General features: G+C 46.4%; 1 protein-coding gene across 1 annotated transcript in view; it reads right to left on the reverse strand.

The window, feature by feature from the left end:
• The window catches only part of LOC143962502 (uncharacterized), an 82468-nt gene that overhangs the window by 13469 nt on the left and 52985 nt on the right, over positions 1-16014 (reverse strand). The gene's annotated exons all lie outside the window — the stretch shown is intronic.

Raw genomic sequence — 16014 nt, forward strand, 5'->3', positions numbered from 1 at the left:
TTTACAGGTTACCATTTTAGATTTACAGTGGAGGTCTACTACTAAAATGACTGCCCTCGATCTGACCTTTGCGGTGATACCTCACATGCATGGTGCAATTGCTTTTTATATATGACACCAGACTGATGATTGCATTCACTTTTGCACATGAGCACGGAAGGGACAGGGTGCTTTTTTATTTTTATTTTTTATTATTATTTATTTTGCTTTTTTATTATATTTTTAAACTGTTCCTTTCATTTTTATTTGTTTTATCATTTTTATTGTAGCCACGCCCCCCCCCACAGTTAGAATAACTCCCCAGGACACACTTAACCCCTACACTGCCCCCTAGTGGTTAACCCCTTCACTGCCAGTGTCATTTACACAGGAATCAGTGCATTTGTGTAGCACTGATTGCTGTATAAATGACAATGGTCCCAAAAATGTGTCAAAATGTCCGATGTGTCCGCCATAATGTCGCAGTCATGATCAAAATCACTGATCGCCTCCATTTAAAAAAATATATATATATATTAATAAAAATGCCATAAAACTATCCCCTATTTTGTAAACGCTATAACTTTTGCACAAAACAATCAATAGACGCTTATTGTGATTTTTTTACCAATAATATGTAGAAGAATACGTATCGGCCTAAACTGAGGGAATTTTTTTTTTTTTTTAACATATATTTTTGGGAGATATTTATTATAGGAAAAAGTAAAAAGAATGCGTTTTTTTTTCAAAATTGTTGCTCTTTTTTTTGTTTATAGCACAAAAAATTAAAACCACAGAGGGGATCAAATACCACCAAAAGAAAGCTCTATTTGTGGGGAAAAAAGGATGTCAATTTTGTTTTGGAGCCACGTCGCACGACCGCGCAATTGTCAGTTGAAGCAACGCAGTGCCGAATCGCAAAAAGTGCTCTGGTCAGGAAGGGGGTAAAATCTTCCAGGGCTGAATTGGTTAAGCAGCGGGCCTGTAACCCGAATTTTGGCGTCCTTAACAACTGATGACTATCAGCTGTCATCGGGTTTCCCCTCTGACAGCTGAATGTGAAAAAAAGAATTCCGGCAATAAAAAGAAAACGGCGTGGGGTCTCCCCCAAAATCCATACCAGACTTTAACCACTTGCCGACCGCCGCACGACGATGTACGTCGACAGCATGGCACGGGCAGGCATAAGGGCGTACATGTACGTCCCTGCCTTCCCGCGGGTCGGGCCCCCGCCCGGTGCCTGCGGCGGTCGGTATTCGTACGGGAGCGATCCCGGACGAGGGGACGGCAATTCATTCGTGGCCACCCCCTCGCGATCGCTCCCGACGAATAGAAATCCTTCGTGACATCACTTCCTCTCCTGTAATGTAAACACAGGAGAGGAAGTGATGTGTTCTCTCCTCCGTGTCGGTATTTTTCGTTCCGACACCGAGGAGAGAGGATCGGTGAGTTGCACCAACACGTCACTACACAGTAGAACATGCCAGGCACACTCACACCCCCCCTTTACCCCCCGATCACCCCCCCAATTACCCCTGCCCCCCAGTCACAGTGACACCAATGTAATTTTTTTTTTTTTTTTGCATTGGTGTCATTTGTGACTGTAATAACTGTTAGGGCAGTTAGGGTTAGCCCCCTTTAGTTCTAATGTACCCCCCTAACCCCCCCAATAAAGGTTTAACCCCGTGATCACCCCCCGTCGCCAGTGTCACTAAGGCTGGGTTCACATTGCAGCGGTTTATGAGAACGAATGTGATTCGCACCGCACTGCAGTGCAAATCACATCCGATCTCTGTGCGATTCGAGTTCAGCCATACAGATAGTATGGCTGAATTCGCATCGTACCCGCCGCACCCACCGCACCCGCCGCAAATTCGCACGGGACCCTTTTTTTGGCCCGCAGCAGAATCGGATCGCATGGGTGTTCACACCATGCGATCCGAGTTTGCAGATCGCACTGCGATATGCGAACTGATCTGGGGGTGTCATTAACATTTCACTGACACTCCCAGCAGTTCGCATAGGGCAGTGTGAACTGCCGCCGGGAGGCATGCGATGCGGGAACCCGCCGCGGATTCGTGGCGTTCCCGCATCGCTCCAGTGTGAACCCAGCCTAATAAGCGATCATTTTTCTGATCGCTGTATTAGTGTCACAGGTGACGCTAGTTAGGCAGGTAGGTATTTAGGTTCGCCGCAGCTTTTTATAGCGCCAGGGACCCCCATATACTACCGCATAAAGCCCCCTGATTGCCCCCTAGTTAACCCTTTCACCAGTGATCACCATATAACTGTTACAGGTGACGCTGGTTGGTTAGTTATTTTTTTATAGTTTCAGGGCACCCGCCATTTATTACCTAATAAAGGTTTAACCCCCTGATCACCCGGCGGGTGTCATTTGTGACTGTAATAACTGTTAGGGCAGTTAGGGTTAGCCCCCTTTAGTTCTAAGGTACCCCCCTAACCCCCCCAATAAAGGTTTAACCCCGTGATCACCCCCCGTCGCCAGTGTCACTAAGGCTGGGTTCACATTGCAGCGGTTTATGAGAACGGATGTGATTCGCACCGCACTGCAGTGCAAATCACATCCGATCTCTGTGCGATTCGAGTTCAGCCATACAGATAGTATGGCTGAATTCGCGTCGCACCCGCCGCACCCGCCGCAAACTCGCACGGGACCCTTTTTTTGGTCCGCAGCAGAATCGGATCGCATGGGTGTTCACACCATGCGATCCAAGTTTGCAGATCGCACTGCGATATGCGAACTAATCTGGGGGTGTCATTAACATTTCACTGACACACCCAGCAGTTCGCATAGGGCAGTGTGAACTGCCGCCGGGAGGCATGCGATGCGGGAACCCGCCGCGGATTTGTGGCGTTCCCGCATCGCTCCAGTGTGAACCCAGCCTAATAAGCGATCGTTTTTCTGATCGCTGTATTAGTGTCACAGGTGACGCTAGTTAGGCAGGTAGGTATTTAGGTTCGCCGCAGCTTTTTATAGCGCCAGGGACCCCCATATACTACCGCATAAAGCCCCCTGATTGCCCCCTAGTTAACCCTTTCACCAGTGATCACCATATAACTGTTAGGCCGCGTACACACGCGCGGACTGTTTGCCCAACCTTGTTCGTCAAACAGTTTCGGCAAACAGTCCGCTCAAAATTTGCATGAGCGGACTTGCCCACACACGAGCGGACTGTTTCAGCGAACTGTTTGCCAAACAGTTCGCTCAACTTTTGAAATGAACGGACTCGCCCACGTAAGGAGGAGGCAAATCTGCACTGCCTATCTCATTTCTTGAGGTGCTAAAATGGCAGGGCAGTACAAACCCCCCCCCAAATGACCCCATTTTGGAAAGTAGACCCCCTAAGGAAATTGATAAGTGGCATGTTGAGCCCATTGAATATTTTATTTTTTTGCCTCAAGCGATTGAATAATGACAAAAATTATTTATTTTTTTTTTTTTACACAAAGTTGTCACTAAATGATATATTGCTCACACATGCTATGGGCATATGTGAAATGACACCCCAAAATAAATTCTGCTGCTTCTCCTGAGTACGGGGATACCACATATGTGGTACTTTTTGGGAGCCTAGCCCCGAAAACCAAGCACCGCCTTCAGGCTTTCTAAGAGCGTAAATTTTTGATTTCACTTCTCACTACCTATTACAGTTTTGAAGGCCATAAAATGCCAAGATGGCACAAAACCCCCACAAATGACCCCATTTTAGAAAGTAGACACCCCAAGCTATTTGCTGAGAGGCATGTTGAGTCCATGGAATATTTTCTATTTTGCCACAAGTTCAGGGAAAATTACAAACTTTTTTTTTTTTTTTTTTTTTTTACACAAAGTTGTCACTAAATGATATATTGCTCACACATGCTATGGGCATATGTGAAATGACACCCCAAAATAAATTCTGCTGCTTCTCCTGAGTACGGGGATACCACATATGTGGGACTTTTTGGGAGCCTAGCCGCGTACGGGGCCCCGAAAACCAAGCACCGCCATCAGGCTTTCTAAGGGCGTAAATTTTTGATTTCACTTCTCACTACCTATTACAGTTTTGAAGGCCATAAAATGCCAAGATGGCACAAAACCCCCACAAATGACCCCATTTTAGAAAGTAGACACCCCAAGCTATTTGCTGAGAGGCATGTTGAGTCCATGGAATATTTTATATTTTGCCACAAGTTGCGGGAAAATTACAAACTTTTTTATTTTATTTTATTTTTTCACAAAGTTGTCACTAAATGATATATTGCTCACGCATACCATGGGCATATGTGAAATGACACCCCAAAATAAATTCTGCTGCTTCTCCTGAGTACGGGGATACCACATATGTGGGACTTTTTGGGAGCCTACCCGCGTACGGGGCCCGAAAACCAAGCACCGCCTTCAGGCTTTCTAAGGGCGTTACAGTTTTGAAGGCCATAAAATGCCAAGATGGCACAAACCCCCCCCCCAAATGACCTCATTTTGGAAAGTAGACACCCCTAAATTTAGGGGTACACTAGTGAGACTAGGTAATAAATGGCGGGTGCCCTGAAACTATAAAAAAATAACTAACCAACCAGCGTCACCTGTAACAGTTATATGGTGATCACTGGTGAAAGGGTTAACTAGGGGGCAATCAGGGGGCTTTATGCGGTAGTATATGGGGGTCCCTGGCGCTATAAAAAGCTGCGGCGAACCTAAATACCTACCTGCCTAACTAGCGTCACCTGTGACACTAATACAGCGATCAGAAAAACGATCGCTTATTAGGCTGGGTTCACACTGGAGCGATGCGGGAACGCCACGAATCCGCGGCGGGTTCCCGCATTGCATGCCTCCCGGCGGCAGTTCACACTGCCCTATGCGAACTGCTGGGAGTGTCAGTGAAATGTTAATGACACCCCCAGATCAGTTCGCATATCGCAGTGCGATCTGCAAACTCGGATCGCATGGTTTGAACACCCATGCGATCCGATTCTGCTGCGGACCAAAAAAAGGGTCCCGTGCGAGTTTGCGGCGGGTGCGACACGAATTCAGCCATACTATCTGTATGGCTGAACTCGAATCGCACAGAGATCGGATGTGATTTGCACTGCAGTGCGGTGCGAATCACATCCGTTCTCATAAACCGCTGCAATGTGAACCCAGCCTTAGTGACACTGGCGACGGGGGGTGATCACGGGGTTAAACCTTTATTGGGGGGGTCAGGGGGGTACCTTAGAACTAAAGGGAGCTAACCCTAACTGCCCTAACAGTTATTACAGTCACAAATGACACCCGCCGGGTGATCAGGGGGTTAAACCTTTATTAGGTAATAAATGGCGGGTGCCCTGAAACTATAAAAAAATAACTAACCAACCAGCGTCACCTGTAACAGTTATATGGTGATCACTGGTGAAAGGGTTAACTAGAGGGCAATCAGGGGGCTTTATGCGGTAGTATATGGGGGTCCCTGGCGCTATAAAAAGCTGCGGCGAACCTAAATACCTACCTGCCTAACTAGCGTCACCTGTGACACTAATACAGCGATCAGAAAAACGATCGCTTATTAGGCTGGGTTCACACTGGAGTGATGCGGGAATGCCACGAATCCGCGGCGGGTTCCCGCGTTGCATGCCTCCCGGCGGCAGTTCACACTGCCCTATGCGAACTGCTGGGAGTGTCAGTGAAATGTTAATGACACCCCCAGATCAGTTCGCATATCGCAGTGCGATCTGCAAACTCGGATCGCATGGTGTGAACACCCATGCGATCCGATTCTGCTGCGGACCAAAAAAAGGGTCCCGTGTGAATTTGCGGCGGGTGTGGCGGGTGCGGCGAATGGCTGAACTCGAATCGCACAGAGATCGGATGTGATTTGCACTGCAGTGCGGTGCGAATCACATCCGTTCTCATAAACCGCTGCAATGTGAACCCAGCCTTAGTGACACTGGCGACGGGGGGTGATCACGGGGTTAAACCTTTATTGGGGGGGTTAGGGGGGTACATTAGAAACTAAAGGGGGCTAACCCTAACTGCCCTAACAGTTATTAGAGTCACAAATGACACCAATGCAAAAAAAAAAAATGCAATTGGTGTCACTGTGACTGGGGGGGCAGGGGTAATTGGTGGGTGATCGGGGGGTAAAGGGGGGGTGTGAGTGTGCCTGGCATGTTCTACTGTGAAGTGTCGTGTTGGTGCAACTCACCGATGCTCTCTCCTCGGTGCCGGAACGAAAAATACCGACACGGAGGAGAGATTACATCACTTCCTCTCCTGTGTTTACATTACAGGAGAGGAAGTGATGCAATGCTTCACTCCCATTCGTCAGGAGCGATCGCGAGGGGGTGGCCATGAATGAATGGCCGCCCCCTCATCTCGGATCGCTCCTGCACGGATACCGACCGCTGCTGGCACCGGGGGGGGGGGCCTGATCGGGCCCCCCACCCGCGGGAAGGCAGGGACGTACATGTACGCCCATATGCCTGCCCGTGCCATTCTGTCGACGTACATCGTCGTGCGGCGGTCGGCAAGTGGTTAATATTTTCACATTTTTAGATTTTCACATTTTTAAAATATAAAAATTTGTATATTAGAAAATTCTAAATTTGGAAATTGGAAAATTCAGAATTTGGCAAATTCGGAAATTAGAAAATTTGAATATTCGGAAATTTGAAATTCAAACTTCAGAAAGCTGGAAATTCAAAAATTTGAAAATCAGAATTTTCTGATTTCTGAATTTCCGAATTTTCTAATTTCCAAATTTCCAAAAAAAAGCAAAAAAAGAATGAAAAGAAAACAAATTAATTTTTTATCAGTGCACATGTCTACCTGAGATCTCTAAACAGGGCAGTGACTCTCTCGGTGTCACCGGCTGCTTCTTCTTCTACTTTCCTCCGGTGTTCCTGCAGACTCTGGACTCTTTCCTCCGTCTTCTCTCTCTTTGTCAGAAGTTTCTGCTGAACATTCCTCAGTGTCTCCTTCTTCTTCTCAGAAGCCTCATCCAGTGTCTCCACCTGGTGTCCCCGATGTTCTCCAGCCAAACTGCAGGACACACAGATACAGGCGTTATCTTTGGTGCAAAAATACTTCAAAACTTCCTTATGGACGGAGCATTTCCTGCTCTCCATGGACAAGGTGGGGTCACAAAAGACGTGTTCTGGGGACTTTTTGTGGACTCTCAGGTGTTTATCACACAGAGAAACCTCACAGTGCAGACAGGATCTAACAGCAGGTACAGGATAGTCCACACAGTGAGTACAGAAGACCCCGGACTCCTCCTGATTTGGCTGAGTAGACAGGAAAGTCTCTGCTATGTTACGTAGTGTTATGTTCCTGTGCAGTGCAGGACGACTCCTGGATCTTTTTCTGCATACAGGACAGGAATATCCTCCAGACCCCTTCTGTGTATCCAGCACACGATCAATACAGACTCGGCAGAAGTTGTGACCACAACTCAGCATTACAGGATCGGTATAAATGTTCAAACAGACGGTACATTTCAACTCGGCTCTCAGATCACCAGACGCCATCGCTGACAGCAGAAGAGAAAGAAACTGAAAGTCTCTGACACCGGAGAGGAATGTGGAGGGGGGAGGGGTGACGTCCTCCTACACAGGGTGAGGCTGAGCTCAGCTTCCTGTTGACCTTCAGCATAGAGGGGGGTGACATAAGGCAGGATCAACCAATTGGCACCAATGTTCCTGCAGCTGAGACCTACTGCCACGTTGGCTCCAGTTCTGAGTAACAGGGAAGTGATAATAAGGTCTAAGCAAGTGCAGAGCAGAAAAATGTTACGTTACTAGTTTTGTTTTGTTATTCGCTTTTGGAATTTGTTTAGTTTAATTTATAAATTTTCACAAAAAATCTAAATTTTTGGAACAATTACTATTCAAATTGGTCGAAAATTGATCGACTGACCTGAATTCTGTGTAAAGAATAGATGGTTGTTAAGTAACGGGCCGGCAAACTGGCCACGGCGTCCTTTACAACCAGAACTCATCTGCTGCCAGCTGGACACTGACCGCAGAATATAAACAAACAATTGCCGACATTAACCACTTCAGCCCTGGAGAATTTGGCTGCTCAATGACCGGAGCACTTTTTACAATTTGGCACTGCGCTGATTTATCTGGTAATTGCGCGGTCATGCAATGTTCTACCCAAACAAAATTTGCTCCTTTTTTTCCCACAAATAGAGCTTGCTTTTGATGGTATTTGATTGCCTCTGCGATTTTTATTTTTTGCAATATAAAGGGAAAAAGACCGAAAATTTTGAAAAAAAAATTATATTTTCTACTTTTTGTTATAAAAAAATAATAAACTCAATTTTAGTCATACATTTAGGCCAAAATGTATTCAGCCACATGTCTTTGGTAAAAAAAAAAATGTCAATAATCATATATTTATTGGTTTGCTCAAAAGTTATAGCGTCTACAAACTAGGGAACATTAGACATGTGCAGACTAGAATATTTCGTTTCGTTTTTTCGTTTTTGTCCGTAAATTTTATTTATTTAGTTACTCCCGAAATTCGTTTTTATTTATTTCGTTTTTCGTGCAAAAATTCCACATGAATTACGGTCGAATCTGTCTTGGAAGGCTTATGGTATCTGTCGAATGGATAAAGAAGATTCGATGGAGCTGCTAAACTATATAGCCTATAGGCGGAGCATTCGATTGCCGAAATGTACGATTGCAGTGTCGTATAGTTGCGACGATCCCGTCGAATATTATTATAAACGTGCAACGATCCCGTCGAATATTATTATACACGTGCAACGATCCCGTCGAATATTATTATAAACGTGCAACGATCCCATCGAATATTATCATTATTTTTTTTTATTTACTTCCCCCACCCAATTCCAGTATCGTTTCTCTCTGTCGATTCTGTTCTCTCTATGTCGAATATTTACTCTCTGTCGAAGCTTTTCTATATAATAATACTAATAGAGGTAAACGAAACTTAGGCACATTCGACCACAGGTTCAATAGACATATGGAGTCACGTCGAATCTCCTATTCTATATCGAACGGTCACTTCGAATCTCCTATTCTATATCGAACTGTTGTAACAACGAAAACGAAAAAAAGCATTTATTTATGTCGGATCTTTCGTTTTTCGGAACCTGCACTTTCGTTATCGTTTGTCAAAACGAAAACGAAAATACCTGAAATTCGGACGAAAATGCATTCGGACGAAAATGAATGCACATGTCTAGGGAACATTATCTGGAATTTACGCAGCTTTTAGTTTATGACTACCTATCTCATTTCTTGAGGTGCTAAAATGGCAGGGCAGTACAACCCCCCAAATGACCCCATTTTGGAAAGTAGACACCCCAAGGAAATTGCTGAGGGGCATGTTGAGTCCATGGAATATTTTATATTTTGCCACAAGTTTCATGAACATTACATTTTTTTTACACAACGTTGTCACTAAATGATATATTATTCAAGCATGCCATGGTTATATGTGGATTTACACCCCAAAATACATTCTGCTTCTCCTGAGTACGGGGATACCTCATGTGTGGGATTTTTTGGCAGTCTAGCCGCGTACAGGACACCAAATCACCACCTTCAGGATTTCTAAGGGCGCACATTTTTGATTTCACTCCTCACTACCTATCACAGTTTCGGAGGCCATGAAATGCCCAGATAACACACCCCCCTAAATGACACCATTTTGGAAAGTAGACACCCCAAGCTATCTGCTGGGGGGGAATGTTGAGTATTGTGCAGATCTCGCTTTGTGTCACAAGGTTTTGAAAAAACAAAAAAAAAATAACATTTTATTTTCTTTCTTCATTTTCGAAAATAATTAAAATCTGCAAAATACTCACTATGCCTCTTAGCAAATACCTTGAGGTGTCTAGTTTCCAACATGGGTTCATTTGGGGGGGGGGGGTGTGCTATCTGGACACTTCAGGGCCTCCGTAACTGTGATAGGTAGTGAGGTGTAAAAATCATAATTTTACGCCTTTAGACAGCTTGAAGGCGGTGATTGGTTTTCAGGGTCCTGTAGATGGCTAGGCTCCAAAAAAGTCTCACACATGTGGTATCCCGGTACTCAGGAGAAGCAGCAGAATGTATTTTGGGGTGCAATTCCACAAATAACCATGGCATACGTGAGCAATATATTATTTAGTGACAACTTTGTGTAAAAAAATTTTTTTTAAATTTCCTGAAACTTGTAACAAAATTTCAAATATTCCATATACTCAACATGCTTATCAGCAAATAGCTTGGGGTGTCTAATTTCCAAAATGGGGTCATTGGGGGGGAGTTGTGCTATCTTGACATTTCAGGGCCTCCGAAACTGTGATAGGTAGTGAGGAAGTGAAATCACCATTTTACATCCTAAAGCCGCGTACACACGGGCGGACTGTCTGGCCTACTTAGTCCGCCGAAACACATTTCAGCGGACAGTCGGCTCGTGTGTGGGCTTCAGCGGATTTTTCAGCGTGCAGTCTGGCGGACTAAGTATTTCGGAATGTTCGAAATACTGTCCGTCGTACTCGAATTTCGGCGGACAATCCGCCCGTGTGTGTGCCAGTCCGCCGTACTTTTGAAATGAGCGGACTTTTCCCGCCCGGAGAAAAGTCCGCTCATTTCGAGCGGGTATCCAGGTAGGCGGGGCCCGCGAAGGAGACGTCGCTGGCCCCGCCGCCTGGTATGGACTTAAAGGGGAACCTCAACGCCGAAAAAAATCGGCGTGGGGGTCCCCCCCAAGTCCACAACAGACCCTTGTCCGAGCACGCTACCCGGCCGGCCAGGAAAGGGGGGCGAGCGAGCGCCCCCCCTCCTAAACCGTACCAGGCCGCGTGCCCTCAACATGGGGGGGTGCCTTGGGGAAGGGGGGCCGCGCGGCCCCCCCACCCCAAAGCACCTTGTCCCCATGTTGATGAGCACAAGGGCCTCTTCCCGACAACCCTGGCCGTTGGTTGTCGGGGTCTGCGGGCGGGGGGCTTATCGGAATCCGGGAGCCCCCTTTAATAAGGGGGCCCCCGTATACCGGCCCCCCACCCTATGTGAATGAGTATGGGGTACAATGTACCCCTACCCATTCACCTGTAAAATAAAAGTACAAAAAAAAACACAACACACGAGATAAAATACTAAAATTCTTCCGTCTTCGGGGGTCTTCTCGCCGAACTCCTCCTCTATCTTCTTGTAGCTCTTTTGCTAGCGGAGGAGTCCGGCTTTCTTCCTCGCCGCCGGCCTCTTCTCCCGACTTCGGGGGTCTTGTCCCCCTCTTCGGTTCTTCTGCCGGGCCACCGCGCCTTATAGCTCTTTTACAGGCGGTGGCCCGGTCTTCTGTCGCCGCTGCCGCCGCCCGTTCTTCTTCTTCTTCTTCTCCTGGAGATGTTGCCTCGACGATCTCTCCGGCCGGAATGCCAGGGACGCGCTCCGCTGCCACTTATATAGGGACAAGGGGCGGTGTCACATGGCTTTATGTCACATGGGTTGGTGTCACATGGTGACCCCGGACCCCTTACGATGTCATAGTGCCCATGTGACCTCAACCCATGTGACCAACCCATGTGACATAAAGCTATGTGACACCGCCCCTTGTCCCTATATAAGTGGCAGCGGAGCGCGTCCCTGGCATTCCGGCCGGAGAGATCGTCAAGGCAACATCTCCAGGAGAAGAAGAAGAAGAAGAAGAAGAACAAGAACGGGCGGCGGCGGCGGCGACAGAAGACCGGTCCACCGCCTGTAAAAGAGCTAGAAGAAGGCGTGGTGGCCCGGCAGAAGAACCGAAGAGGGGGACAAGACCCCCGAAGTCGGGAGAAGAGGCCGGCGGCGAGGAAGAAAGCCGGACTCCACCGCTAGCAAAAGAGCTACAAGAAGATAGCGGAGGAGTCCGGCAAGAAGACCTCCAAAGACGGAAGACCCCCGGAGCTGTGCAATAAGATAAAAGTATTTTATCTCGTGTGTTGTGTTTTTTTTTGTACTTTTATTTTACAGGTGAATGGGTAGGGGTACATTGTACCCCATACTCATTCACATAGGGTGGGGGGCCGGTATCCGGGGGCCCCCTTATTAAAGGGGGCTCCCGGATTCCGATAAGCCCCCCGCCCGCAGACCCCGACAACCAACGGCCAGGGTTGTCGGGAAGAGGCCCTTTTCCTCATCAACATGGGGACAAGGTGCTTTGGGGTGGGGGCCGTGCGGCCCCCCCTTCCCCAAGGCACCCCCCCATGTTGAGGGCACATGGCCTGGTACGGCTCAGGAGGGGGGGGGGGGCGCTCGCTCGCCCCCTTTCCTGGCTGGCCGGGTAGCGTGCTAGGACAAGGGTCTGTTGTGGACTTGGGGGGGACCCCCACGCCGATTTTTTTCGGCGTTGGGGTTCCCCTTTAAGTCCATACCAGGCGGCGGGGCCAGCGACGTCTCCTTCGCGGGCCCCGCCTACCTGGAGACGCGCTCGAAATGAGCGGACTTTCCACCGCGTGTGTGGGCGAGTCCGTTCATTTCAAAAGTAGGGCGGATAGTACGGCGGACTTAGTACGCCGTATTAGTCCGCTCATAAAGTGCCGTGTGTGGTCAAGTCCGTTCATTTGAAAGTATGACGGACTGTCCGTCGGATTGTCTGACAGACTAAGTTGGCCAGACAGTCCACCCCGTGTGTATGCGGCTTTAGAAAGCCTGAAGGTGGTGATTGGATTTCAGGGTCCTGTATGCCGCTAGGCTCCAATAAAAGTCCCACACATGAGCTATCCCCATACTCAGGAGAAGCAGTAGAATTTATTTTGGGGTGTAAGTCCACATATAACCATGCCATGTTTCAACATCATATTATTTAGAGACAACTTTGTGAAATAAAAGTGTAATTTTCCCAAAACTTGTGACAAAATATAAAATATTCCATATACTCAACATGCCTCTCAGCAAATATCTTGGGGTGTCTACTTTCCAAAAAGGGGTCATTTTGGGGGGGGTTTGAACTGTCCTGGCATTTTATGCACAACATTTAGAAGCTTATGTCACACATCACCCACTCTTCTAACCACTTGAAGACAAAGCCCTTTCTGACACTTTTTGTTTACATGAAATAATATATTTTTTTTGCAAGAAAATGTTTTTAACCCCCAAACATTATATATATATATATTTTTTAAAGTAAAGTTCCTACAGATTAAAAGGGTGGGTGTTTTTTTTTTTTTTTTTCACACAGTATTTGCGCAGCGATTTTTTAAATCCAATTTTTTGGGAAAAAACACAGATTTCTTATTTTAACTGGATCCCGACCGGCGCACGCCGATGTACGTCGGCAGAATGGCACGGGCAGGCAAATGGGCGTACCTGTACATCCCTTTAAATTTGCTGCCCTGCCATCATGAGCGCGCCGGCGGCGGCGCGGCCGCGTGCTGATCGGGACCCTCGTGAGTCCGGTTGCGGGTCCCGCGGACTCGATCGCCGCGGGCATACCCCCGATCGTCTCATGGGGTGGCTGAACGGAGAAATGCCGTTGTAAACAACATCTCCCCGTTCTGCCTAGCAACTAGTGACGCTGATCTCTGCTCCATGTGATTGAAGCAGAGATCAGTGTTCACTAAATTAAAGCCCAGCCCCCCAACAGCTAGTAACACAGCCCTAGGAACACTTAACCCCTACACTGCCACCCACTGGTTAACCTCTTCACTGCCAGTGTCATTTACACAGGAATCACTGCATTTATATAGCACTGATTGCTGTATAAATGACAATGGTCCCAAAAATGTGTCAAAAATGTCGGATGTGTCCGCCACAATGTCGCAGTCACAATAAAAATCACTGATCGCCGCCATTACTAGTAAAAAAAAATTATTATTAAAAATGCCATAAAACTATCCCCTATTTTGTAAACGCTATAACGTTTGCACAAACCAATCAATAATCGCTTATTGCAATTTTTTTTACCAAAAATATGTAGAAGAATACGTATCGGCCTAAACTGAGGGAAAAAATTGTTTTTTTTAATATATTTTTGGGGGATATTTATTATAACAAAAAGTAAAACAATAATGCGTTTTTTTCAAAATGGTCGCTCTATTTTTGTTTATAGCTCAAAAAATAAAAAACGCAGGGGTGATCAAATACCACCAAAAGAAAGCTCTATTTATGGGAAAAAAAGGACGTCAATTTCATTTTGGAGCCACGTTGCACGGCCGCTCAATTGTCGTTTAAAGCGACGCAATGCCGAATCACAAAAAGTGGTCTGGTCTTTGACCAGCAAAATGGTCCGGGGCTGAAGTGGTTAACGCACTAAAACACACTATATTGCCCAAATATTTGATGAAATAAAAAAAAGGTGATCTTATGCCGAGTACATGGATACCAAACACGACATGCTTTAAAATTGCGCAGAAACGTGCAGCGGCGACAAACTACATACATTTTTAAAAGTCTTTACAGGTTACCATTTTAGATTTACAGTGGAGGTCTACTACTAAAATGACTGCCCTCGATCTGACCTTTGCGGTGATACCTCACATGCATGGTGCAATTGCTTTTTATATATGACACCAGACTGATGATTGCATTCACTTTTGCACATGAGCACGGAAGGGACAGGGTGCTTTTTTATTTTTATTTTTTATTATTATTTATTTTGCTTTTTTATTATATTTTTAAACTGTTCCTTTCATTTTTATTTGTTTTATCATTTTTATTGTAGCCACGCCCCCCCCCACAGTTAGAATAACTCCCCAGGACACACTTAACCCCTACACTGCCCCCTAGTGGTTAACCCCTTCACTGCCAGTGTCATTTACACAGGAATCAGTGCATTTGTGTAGCACTGATTGCTGTATAAATGACAATGGTCCCAAAAATGTGTCAAAATGTCCGATGTGTCCGCCATAATGTCGCAGTCATGATCAAAATCACTGATCGCCTCCATTTAAAAAAATATATATATATATTAATAAAAATGCCATAAAACTATCCCCTATTTTGTAAACGCTATAACTTTTGCACAAAACAATCAATAGACGCTTATTGTGATTTTTTTACCAATAATATGTAGAAGAATACGTATCGGCCTAAACTGAGGGAATTTTTTTTTTTTTTTAACATATATTTTTGGGAGATATTTATTATAGGAAAAAGTAAAAAGAATGCGTTTTTTTTTCAAAATTGTTGCTCTTTTTTTTGTTTATAGCACAAAAAATTAAAACCACAGAGGGGATCAAATACCACCAAAAGAAAGCTCTATTTGTGGGGAAAAAAGGATGTCAATTTTGTTTTGGAGCCACGTCGCACGACCGCGCAATTGTCAGTTGAAGCAACGCAGTGCCGAATCGCAAAAAGTGCTCTGGTCAGGAAGGGGGTAAAATCTTCCAGGGCTGAATTGGTTAAGCAGCGGGCCTGTAACCCGAATTTTGGCGTCCTTAACAACTGATGACTATCTGACAGCTGAATGTGAAAAAAAGAATTCCGGCAATAAAAAGAAAACGGCGTGGGGTCTCCCCCAAAATCCATACCAGACTTTAACCACTTGCCGACCGCCGCTGTACGTCGACAGCATGGCACGGGCAGGCATAAGGGCGTACATGTACGTCCCTGCCTTCCCGCGGGTCGGGCCCCCGCCCGGTGCCTGCGGCGGTCGGTATTCGTACGGGAGCGATCCCGGACGAGGGGACGGCAATTCATTCGTGGCCACCCCCTCGCGATCGCTCCCGACGAATAGAAATCCTTCGTGACATCACTTCCTCTCCTGTAATGTAAACACAGGAGAGGAAGTGATGTGTTCTCTCCTCCGTGTCGGTATTTTTCGTTCCGACACCGAGGAGAGAGGATCGGTGAGTTGCACCAACACGTCACTACACAGTAGAACATGCCAGGCACACTCACACCCCCCCTTTACCCCCCGATCACCCCCCCAATTACCCCTGCCCCCCAGTCACAGTGACACCAATGTAATTTTTTATTTTTTTTTGCATTGGTGTCATTTGTGACTGTAATAACTGTTAGGGCAGTTAGGGTTAGCCCCCTTTAGTTCTAATGTACCCCCCTAACCCCCCCAATAAAGGTTTAACCCCGTGATCACCCCCCGTCGCCAGTGTC

The sequence above is a fragment of the Lithobates pipiens genome, unplaced genomic scaffold (genome assembly GCF_037356315.1).
Source record: "Lithobates pipiens isolate NorthernLeopardFrog02 unplaced genomic scaffold, aLitPip1_a1.2 Scaffold_8, whole genome shotgun sequence".
NCBI lineage: Eukaryota > Metazoa > Chordata > Amphibia > Anura > Ranidae > Lithobates > Lithobates pipiens.